The 11729-nt window shown below is 37.0% G+C and overlaps 1 long non-coding RNA gene across 1 annotated transcript; it reads left to right on the plus strand.

Moving 5' to 3' along the window:
• The first annotated feature begins 5431 nt into the window (after positions 1–5431).
• LOC141363677 (uncharacterized) lies at positions 5432–8709 on the plus strand. Its single transcript, XR_012369183.1, has 3 exons — positions 5432–6151; positions 6278–6425; positions 8025–8709. It is a non-coding gene; the product is annotated as an uncharacterized lncRNA (long non-coding RNA).
• The last annotated feature ends 3020 nt before the right edge of the window (positions 8710–11729 follow it).

Genomic DNA, 11729 nt, shown 5'->3' on the forward strand with positions numbered 1-11729 from the left:
CCAGACTTTTTATGTGAGGGTGTGGGTGGTGATTGGATCTTTTAAATAAATAAGACTTCATGTTTCAAAATCTAGTGAGCTCCTTCAATGTCTGCTGCTAACATGACCAGTTGCCTTTACACTAAGTCAGCAACATGCATGTGATCCTCAAAAACAGTTTATATATAAAGTTAGGTACGTTGTAAAGCTACAATGTCAGACAAAATGGTCCCAAGCTGTCATTGAGGCAGTACCCTTTGGAAAAGGTCCTAATATGTGCCATTTAGGTACATTTGGTACGAACATGAGGTACAAATATAAACCCTTGCAAAGGTGAACTTTTTAAAAGGGTATGGCCCAGGTGATAGGTACGGACCATTTTTAACCATTTATTTTCTAACAGTGTAGTTATTGATGCATTTGGCATATATATATTTATCATTAGTAATATGTGTTCATTAAAAAATTATCTGGCTTTTTTTATCAATATTTAGATTTTTGCACACTTGGATTCCAGATCTTCAAATAGTTGTATCTTGGCCAAATATTGCCCTATAACAAACCATGTATAATGGAAAGCTTTATTCACCTCCCAGGTTGTGTATACCATATTTTCCAGACTATAAGTCGCTCCGGAGAATACAGGGGTCACACACCAGCCTCGCAGCTCAGCGTCGCGCCGCGTATAGGACAACTCAGAGGTATCGTAAACCGGAAGTTCACATTAAATAGCGCGAGCTTCGTCAGATAGCATCTACTTCAAAATGCAAAATATACGTTAGCAGCCAATGTTAATCGTTAATGATTTGTGACAAATATGATGTTATTACTACAAGTGGTGCCTGTCCGCGCTGCCCAGTTGCTTAAATCCCTGTTGCGCCACAGAGCGCCACTTGTCGGCGCTGGTGTGCGTATACTCATAGAAAGCAATGTGTTCGAGTTATTTAGAACGGCGCGCCGCTGCGTGGCGCTTTGCTGCGGGTCCTGTGTCAGTGGCGGCTCGTGACTGCTCTTCCGAGGATGCGCTTATTCAAAATAAGTGTTCGGATTGTCACGTGTGTGTGGTTCCCTTTTCCAAAATATGTGTGTCTCGAGCGTCTCCTTTCAAGTTCAAGTTCAAGGCAGCAGGCACTTATTTTGGCATGACACGTGATGCACACACGATCTCTCAAAGCGCAGAAAACATATTTTGAAATGATGAACCACACACATGACAAGCTACATACACGTTGAGACGAACTTCGCATCGTGCGCTTCAAAAAAAGAAGTCACATCAGTCAAAAATGCGTTTTGAAGAGGAAAAAACATATATATTAGTCGCTCTGGACTCTACGTAACGTTTATTTAGAAAATTATTTCACAAATTCCAAGCCGAAGAACAGACATTTAATCTGAAAAGGCAAGTTATTCAACGAAACAATAGCACACAGAACAGCAGGCTGAATAGGTGTCCGTACATGTTAAAGTAACATAAACAGTTATTTACACGATACACAATAGCATACAGAACACACCAGGGAGGCTAAATAGGCTAAATTAACACGACAAGCCAAATCAAGTTCAAAAAGGTCCTGAAGTCATTCACTGAATCCATTGAATTACATAAATACAGGAGCAGCATAGAGCGGACTCTCGCCGCTGTAGACGGTAATTGGTTTCTCTTGGTTCATATGAAATAATGTTGACGTATAGGCGGTTTATACGTCAACATATATACATACATATCTGGATCCGAACTTTCTACACTAGTTGCTAAACTGATCTCTTGAACAAATGCCTCGAAAATAACAAATATTTTGGTTTCCTATGTAATCTATGTTTTGTTTTTTTGCTTGTTATATAAATAAACTACGGCCAAAGAAATTTGTTGTTATTTATTCTTAGCAGAGTTTACTGGAAATTACGTGCGGACCACGACAGCCGCTTGTTTATGTTGTTACTGCTGAAACTGTCTATAAGTCGCACCTGAGTAGAAGTTCCAGGACCCACCAAGCTATGAACAGTACGACATAGTTCGGAAAATACGATAAATCAAAATTTAAAAAATTGACTCTTATGACATTGTCAGAAAATTAATGTAGGCTACCTTTGGATGCAAGACCTGGAAACGTCTGTCTTTGAACCGCTCTCACCGTACGACATTCACTGATGAAGAGCCACAATCACAGAAATTGCCACGATTGTTTCATGATGGTAATATTTTGTCTGGGACAGCCAAGAATTGTGCAGTGTGTCAGGAATTTAGCAGGAGATGAACCCAAATGCAGACGTAGATGAAACAATGAAGCTTATATTAACAAAAACAAGAAAACAAAAACCCACAATGGGGCAAACAAGACTTAAGAAAAAATAACAGGTTTTACACTAAACTGATACAAAACTGGACTAAACTTAACAAAAACACTAAACTAGACTTAGACTGGATGTTGACTCAATACTCACAGGTAACAGCACAAAACGAACCAGTACAGGACACCAAACACAAGGACTTTAAATAAGGAGGACTAATAAGGGGAACAGATGAAAATCATAACAAGTAAGGGATCGGGCTAAAAAGTGACAAGACACAGAAAATACGTGGTTAGCATCACAAAACAGACCATGCATTCCCCACACAAAACATTGTACTGTCAGAACCCTGCCATGCTGGACTAAATATTAAAACAAGACAAGGTTCCGGCAGGATCCTGACACAGTGTATAAACTTGACTGACTTAAAGCACACAATATAACCATACTTACAAAAATGGCTACTTGAATAGCAACTAAATAAAATACCGAATATACTAAGAAATCCATGTTTGACTTGTAGATCATTCCTAAGTGTAATTCACAAATATCAAGACACTGCAAACCATTTTACCAAAACATCCTCAAAGGTGGTTAAATATACATTAAATATATTTTCTCGCTCCCTGCGGCCTATTCTTAGCAAGTGCTGTGGCCACTCCAGTAATATTTTATTAAGATTATTACAGTATTCTGTAACCCCTTTCCCCTTCGGCAGTCGGCCAGAGGCTTCGTTCTTTTTTCCCGGTCTGTCGCGCTCCTCTACCTCTCTCTCGACAACGATCTCTGGTTGTAAAATAATAGACCATCGGCCAGCAATAATTTGCCGTCCAAACAGTGCCGACACTCCTTGACGTTTACTGAAACCTCATCCCCGCACTTGCTCATTCGACTCCCCCCGCCACCTTCTCCGCCGCTCTGTGTTTGTGCAGACAGAATCTCGGTGGAGCCCTGGACATCGTTTTTAATAATGAGGAGGCAGCGGCTAGCCTTGGACTGGCCTCTTGTGCTTGTCTTGGCCTGGAGTCAGTGGAGCAGGCAGGCAGTGCCAGCCGAGCATGCTGAGGAGATTGTTCCCTCAGTGGACTTACAGTAGATCAGCTGCAGATGTGTAGGTTTCTATGGAGTGTAGACATGCAGAAATGCAGTAATGCCACATCCTGTAGACGGAGGAGCAGAATATGTATTTTATCTTTCTACATTTGATGTCCCTGGTGAATAGACCAGCTTGGGCTGGTGAACATCTTGATGGTCAAGCTAGTTAAGAAGCCTGGAGGATGCCGGTGACCAGCAACTCTGGTTTTCCTAACAGAGATATAATCAACTAAAACAGTAGTGGTTTGTGGTTTCTCTTTAAGATTAGAATCGTCGTTTATTTACGGTTCAAACCGTACGCTGTTTGGTTCCTACCAAGCAGAACAGCGAAGAACAAACCCATGTAGCAATTACATCCACTTGTACTTACATTAGGTTCAATATAGATTCATTACAACAAATTTGGACAAACATACTCAACGTACCAAATGGTAATTGGACACCACTGGAAAAAAACAGTAGATGCGTTAGAAACGAAGGCTTGTGTTTCCTAAAACAGGACTTTGCTGGCCAAAAACAATTTTAAAGGGAGCAGTCTCAGTGTTTTCATTGTGTTTCTTCTGCTGAGTTGGGGTGAGTGGTGTTTTGCTTTCTGGCCAACACCCCAGCGTTCCTTATAGGCTGGTTGGGTGCGCACATGGACTCACACACGCAGACTGCTGACTGGACCGTACCAAAACTCAAAATACACACATGCACAAACACACACACACTTGTAAATTTGTATGCGCCGGAGCATTAGCCGATAATACTGTTATTATTATTATTAGACCTCATATCCGTACCCTGTTTGAGATGTCAACCCGTTCCAGTCCCTCCCGCATCTGTAATGGAAGAAAATTGAGCAGGACACTTTATTATAGGTAGATTATGCTCAAGGTGAACACAGGGGCCGTTTGATTACAAAGTTTTATGAAAACATCATTTACAACATCGCTTTCTGAGATGGAAAACATTTATATGAGCCTGCCACACAGCAAGTGCATGCGGCTTATGTCATTTCAGAAATTCACAGTAATTCATGACTTCAGGATCACGTTTAGAGTAAGATGGATGGCTTCAATTACGGACTTATTTTCCCCAAACGGTTAAACCCCTGAACAGAGTCTAGCTAAAAATGTGTCGCATCAGATTTATTTAATTTCTAAAAGAAGTACAGTTAATAAAAATAATGTCTAAGTAAGGGTAATGTACAGCCGGCTGCCTGTTATTGCAAAATAAACGTGATTACACTCCAAAAGGGTTTGTATCATCTCGAAAGGTTTTTTTTATAATCCTTTGCTAACTGTGCACTATCCCAGCTATCCCAAAGGTAAAAGTAAGTAAAAAAGTAAATAAAAAAATTGAGCACCAAATGTGCTTTTCATATTGTGATATTGTGAGGAATGCACTGCCATAGCACAAATTGAGGGTTACAGTGAGTTATGTTTTGTTTAAAATGTTTTTTTCTTTTCACAAAAGAAAAACTTTGAAAGAAGTTGCATGCAGCTGTTATGCAATACAATACAATCCATACACTGACAATAAAAAGTGACTATTAAGCTCCAAAAGGACCAAAAACACCATAAAAATGGTTGATGCAAATTATATCAGGCAATTCCGTGCAAATGTCAACCTTATTATGAAAGGCAGGGGCGCCGCTACACTGAAAAAAATGGACTTAGTGGGTCTTTGAATTTAAATAAAATAAACATGTATATGCAACACAAAATATTTATATTCCTTGTGTAAACATAATTTAATTGATTAGGATTAAAATGTTTTGTTTGAATGTAAAATGAACACATTATTCTCACATTGATTAAAATTGATTGAATTGAATACTTAAAGCAATAAAATTGAGTTTGCACACAAAACGGCACCTCCTGAGCAGCAGGGGCAGTGTAGCTCAATGAGAAGGACATCGATTGCCATAAAAGAAGAATAAAGATCGTTTCTTTTGGGCGCCAAAATGAAGACTCAGCAGCAGTCAGTCAGTCAGTCAGAACTCTCTCAGACGGACACCACGATATTAAAGTAAGTTCTATTATTTATTTATGTTCGCTTTATACGTGATACATCTTCACTAGATAGACTATTTTTGTTTACAATATGTAGCCATTGCAATGACTTGTAGTAAATATTAGTTTGGAGGAGGTTGGTGGAGTAAGTTAACAGTCAGTCAAGCTCATAAAGAAAAACACAGCGTTTTAAAAATGTCAGCTGTTTAACGTTATTTCACGTTTGGTAGTTTTATCTGAATTGAAAACTGTCAGCTTTGAGTTGACTTTTGAGGCACTTTTTACTCAGCTGTTCTATGGAAACGTATCAGGACAAATTAAACGCTAACCAAACGTTATTCTGTCCAGAGTAACGTTATCCATGTAAGTAATTTACCAGATGATATCAATTGACTAAATTAATAATGACATTGCGTATGAAACAAACGGTCTGCATAATCAGATTATCAGACCCGCGTCAGTTATTCATGACTTCGCTACGCCACGAGCAACACTTGATTCTATTAGAAAAAGCTTTTTTAAATGTCTCGCGTGACGTCTGGTATATTAACTGAAAAAAAAATCGCTTTGAAGTGACCACACCTTGAGCTGACGTTTTCAGAAGAGAACCGTGTTTTAAGATCTAATTTTGTCCAAAATTGCGTCCTATGACAGAGATAATACTTATTTCATTATTGTTCTGTGTATGTGTGACCTTCATCATTTGAGGTTATGTGTTGATTTCACCTCTGAATATTTCCTCTTATAGGTCCATCATCCTTGCATGTGCTATACACTCAAAAGCATTGGTAAGTAATTTCTTTCACTTTTGTACTGCTGTTAGGAGCTAAATCTTATTTTTGTAACTAATATACATGTATTATTCTTTGACTCGCAGTACTCAAATAAACAATGGTTGGCTAATTTGTTTTCAGATAAATGCTGAATTTAAAAGAATCACTACTGTCTAATGTTCCTGCGTGTCACCTGGACCTCCAATCCAAAAACCTGATGAAACTCTTCTATCAGAAAGGATGACAGCTAGCAAAAAGACTTCAAACAATTAATGATTAAATGACAGAAGTAAGTAATATAGATTCATAGACATAAAAATGTGTAAACATTGTTGGAAGTACAGAACGTTTAGGATGTTTTAGTTACAACATCTTTTGGCACACGGGTCATTAAAACACCTGGGAAGATTTAAAGGGGTAGTTCACTCAAAAATAAAAATTCTCATCACTTGTTACCAACCTGTATAAATGTCTTTGTTCTGATGAACACTAAGAAAGATATTTTGAGGAATGTTTGTAACCAAACCAATCATGAGCCCCATTCACTTCCATAGTGGGGAAAAATAATACTATTGAAGTGAATGGGGCTCATGAACAGTTTGGTTGCAAACATTTCTCAAAATAAATATCTTCCTTCATGTTTATCAGAACAAAGACATTTATACAGGTCTGTAACAACATGAGAGTGAGAAAATGAGAGAATTCACTTTTGATGTGATTGTCAGGTGTGGTAGCCCACACTCGAAACGTGGCCTCTTTATTTAACTCATTCCAGTGTAGTGAACACTAGGGATGCTCCGATCAGGATTTTTGCAGCCGATACGATCACCGATTTGTAATCTTCGTGATCGGCCGATACCGATTCTGATTTTTTTTAAAGCTGATATGCAAGCTCTTTGATCACTGTAACTGTTACATTTTTTCTAGATAAAATAATACCACGGATGTTGCCTTTGTTATATTACTTGCTGTAATTAGGTATATTATTGTTTTAATAGTGACTCAAATAAATAAGCACAACAAATATTTATTCTGCATAGAGAAATTTAATATGGCTTTAAAAAGGCTTATGTCTCCTAAAAGTACTGAAAATAAAACACTTCACAGTCTTTACTGTATTAATTAAATATACACGCATTCGTATGAAGTATAAAAGTTCTTTAGTCAAGAGCAGAGAGTGATTTTATTGAGAGATGAATTAGGTTACTGCAGCTTTAAGACGTGAGAGAGAGATCGCTCTCTTCACGTGCACTGATGACAGGCTGCTGTGTGTGGGCGGCGGCTGAACGCAGACAAGCAGCTGTGAGGAAAATAAAAGTTTAAACGCTCAAAACTTTAAAACGCATGCAAATAAGAAACTTTTGGCATGAGGATGCAATTGTCCGTGATAGATATGTGTTGTATACGCTGTTTGATGGGGATGTAAAGACGCCTCGCGCTGTTGACCGGAGCACGTCCTCATAGAAAATACGCATATCTCTGTAAAGGCAAAGAGAGACATACAAATCTGCACGGCACACATGAGCAAAGGGTTGTAAAAATGCTCGTGCTACCTTAAAAAATGTCTTTAATTGCAGCCACATTCAGGATCCTTTTGATGACAAAAGTAAACAGAAAGATCGGGTTATGAGATCGGCAGATTTAGCGAGCACCGATCGAGTCATTTAATGCCATTATAGGCCGATCGATCGGAGCATCCCTAGTGAACGCAGCTGCCTTGCTTTGTAACCCATGTATTTGTAACCAATTGTAACTTGCTGTGGCAATACACATGGGTCTGTATACTTACATTTATATTTGTTTGCATTGTACTAATTTCCAATGACACTTTTATTGTAACAGTAACCTTTTTTCTGTTTCTTTAACTACATTTGTTTGTTTTGTACAGGGCATGGATGAAGTCAGCATCAGTGAGGTCATTTGAAGACACCAATGTTGGGATTTGTGCTCTCAAACAACATGCTTCTTGTGATGTAGAAGAGGATCTTTGTATAGTCCTGGAAGCCATGAAGGTGTTGCAACATCGTGTTTGAGCTGATGTATGCCTTAAACCTGATCTCCGCTTTATTTTTGAGGAAATCCAAACTGCATTGAGAGTAACTTTAACGAACAGTTTCTTTCAGTGAAAGGATCAGAAAGACTGTGCTGCTCATTTTTGAATTTTTTATCTGTTTTAAGTGTTTTCTCTTATTAAAACATTAACAGTTTGCTGCTCAGAGTTGATTTTGGAAATGGTTGTTGTATTTGTTTTTGTTGAATCTTTGATTAACAGTTTATAAATGCTGTAGCTCTGACTTTCTGAAGGAGTGATATTTTCCAGTTTGTAAATCCATTTTATAAATAATAGTACTTACTGTTTTGCATGTCTCTTTGGAATGCAGTGTTTGTGCTTTAGCACTTCTAAATCTACTGTGATAGTAACTATTTTAAACATTTGGGTCAGTTTCACAGATGGGGCTTTTCCTAGTCCCAGACTTTTGCAATGCCATATATCAGTGCCATTGTTTTGTCTAAAGATGTACTCCAGTGTTGTTTTTGTAAGGTAGGTTTGTTTGTAAACTTTATTTTTGTAAAAATATTAGGGCTGTCAATAGATTAAAAAAATTAATCTAGATTAATCGCATGATTTCATGAGTTAACTGCGATTAATCGCAAATTAATCGCACTTTTTATCCATTCTAAATTTACCCTAATTTAACACTTTTCAGGTTTTTAATATTCTAATCATATATTCATATATAGATGCTTTATGCAAATGTATGTTAACAACAGCCTGTTTACATTTTAACAGAATCACCAGCCATTGTTTTGTATATGAATTTTCCTTTCAGAAGATTTTTCTTTCTCCATTTTTGTTTGCTACTGCATCATTTGTGACCTGTGCAGGCAAGTTGAGTCAGAATTAGCACATTTAAAAAAAATAGTTGTTCATATTTTGACATTCTCTATTAAAACATAGAACAATGCATGATTTGTTGAAATATAACAAAACATGACAGAACTACACGTGTTTGAAGTTGAAAGAGTCAAATTACCACAAAAATTTCCACATCCATACATTATATTACCACATCAATACCTTAAAATCACTGGTAAAACTAATAGATTTAGCACACACAAAGCAAAAACATCATCAATGTATGTTCAACTTTTTTTCCTTTTGTTTGATTGACATTGAGACAGACTGCTTAAAATCTAAGTGATCTAATATAATGTTACACATCAGATAGTTTTACCCAACAGTTAACCAAACATTTACTTAAAACATAACAGATTATAGAGCCTACCTGCGTGAATTCTTATCAAAACAGATATTTGTAAAACTGTAATTTTGTGTAGATGTCTATATATCCGGGTCGCGCACTCGCGCGTCTGTGTGCACGCGCTTCAGATATCAGTCAGTCAGCGTGAGGGGATCGCTTTTGAGTCTTGTCGCTCTTAATAACTCTTTAACATTAATCAGGTACCGAACTTTATCTCTCTTAATGACTCTTTTAACATCAAGCAAGTCCTGCAGTCTGTTTTCTAAGTCATGCATAAAAGCGAAACCAAAATGAATTGAGACGCATTTTTGTATTAGATTAAGCATTAGGAGGACGGTAACGTTACACTTCTCAGACGTATAAATAAAGATCATATCAGATGTCCAACGAGCATTTAGAGCATTGGATTTGGTAGACGATTTGCTTAATGTTCTTATTTCTATGAAAACCTTTTACTCATTTAGAGAGAGTCACATTTGTCTGCGTCTCTGTTCATTCAACTATGGGCTGGACCAAGGGTCAAACAGAAATTGCGCGTTGCGTTAATCTCCGTTAAAAAAATTAGTGGCGTTAAAATGAATTTGCGTTAACGCGTTATTAACGCGTTAATTTTGACAGCCCTAAAAAATATCCTAATATAACTAGTGCCTAGTCATGGATTAATCTACAACCTGTTTGGGAAATTGCCCCTTTATGTATGTACTGCATGTGCTGATTGTTGTAATAGTTATTGACTGTTATTGAATTAATGTGTAGTGATTTAAATGAATTGATGATCTGAAAGCAGTGGTTTGCCTCAATATCACTAAACATTTGTACAAAACTCTTTGCTTTTTATGCCAATGCAAATGTATTTTGTATTTAAAAAGAAATAAATAACATTTGGATAATTATGGATGATTATTCTGGTGCCAGAGACATAATGAAATTGCTTTAGAGTTACATAATCCCATAATATAAGCATTAAAAAAGCATGTTGGAATTACAGATGAAAATCTAGTCCCCTTACATAATAAAATTACTTAAACATTACAAAATAAATGTGTTATAGTAAAGAGAAATAGCACTTTGAGTCAACATATTTCTATTAGACTACTTAAAGTAATTAAAATGTTTTGGTCTGACACATAAAAATTAATTTGAGAAAATTATTTTAGTTTTAAACAATCGGATCATGTGGGACCGATGTACACATTAAAATTACGTAAATTGAAAGGATTTTTTTTTTCAGTGTAGCAATTTTGGGCCCTATGAAAGAATAGGAGGTCGGGCCCCCTACCATACCCATTTCGCACCAAACATACAATCCAACCTACTGTAGCTATTCAAAATCTTTGTCTGTAATTTAATAATACAGAACTATTTCTTTTGCTATTGTTTGGACCACAATGATCAGTATTTATAGAAACCTATGTCTGCAGCTAAGATAATTTATTGTGCAATGTAAATTTTATTGAAAAATATAGTACAGTAATCAAATAATCAGAGAAAATGCAACATTCTTAAACAAAGATTAAAGATAATTGACCATGCCTGTGAAAACCCAGCTAAAGTATTTATTTGTGGTTTACTGTTTTCTACATAAAATCATCTAACGTAATGTAAAGAAGATTTTGATTTCTTTACTATTGACTGAGTAAGGTCATGTCAGCAATTAAAATCATAGGAAAATGAATGCTTTAAATCAAACTGTGATGCTCTTTATCTCAAGATTTGAGACGTTACTCTGAACATTTCAGAATTGTCACATCCGTAATGTTGTTTCTTCCTCATAAATACACATACAAAATGTAAATGTTCTTTGTACAACCAGTTTCATACATTTTGTACAATTTGCCTTTCCCCTGGGACTTTGGGGGTAAGCGTGGGGATTGTTTTTTTTTAAGACGATCTTACGTTTTAGCCGAGGTGCAACCTTTCAATCTCTCTGATGAAGCCAATACAGAAGTGATTTAAACTGCAATTCATCAACTGGCTGCTTGAGGCTGCCTCCAAAGGGGAGACAATTCCCATAGACCTCCATGTTAAAATGCCCAACTTAACAGTAGAAAATAATATGTTTACATCCTAGTACAAAAAGCAATTTTGGTCTATATAGCTAATTTTGCCCTTCATGACAACTGTGAGGGGGGTGAATTTTTTTTGTAACTCATGCGTTTTAATTATATTAAGCCTTAAAGTTCTGCATAATTAAGGGCGTGGTCACTTGAGTGATGTTGAACAGCCACTGCTGTCACTGAAGTCGAGCTAGGCGGGTGTGTGTCACGGCCGGGGGCGGACCCAAATAGACTAAAGGGTCACACCCCTCTTAACTCTTCCACCTCGAGGAG

Source organism: Misgurnus anguillicaudatus, chromosome 4 (genome assembly GCF_027580225.2).
Source record: "Misgurnus anguillicaudatus chromosome 4, ASM2758022v2, whole genome shotgun sequence".
Taxonomy (NCBI): domain Eukaryota; kingdom Metazoa; phylum Chordata; class Actinopteri; order Cypriniformes; family Cobitidae; genus Misgurnus; species Misgurnus anguillicaudatus.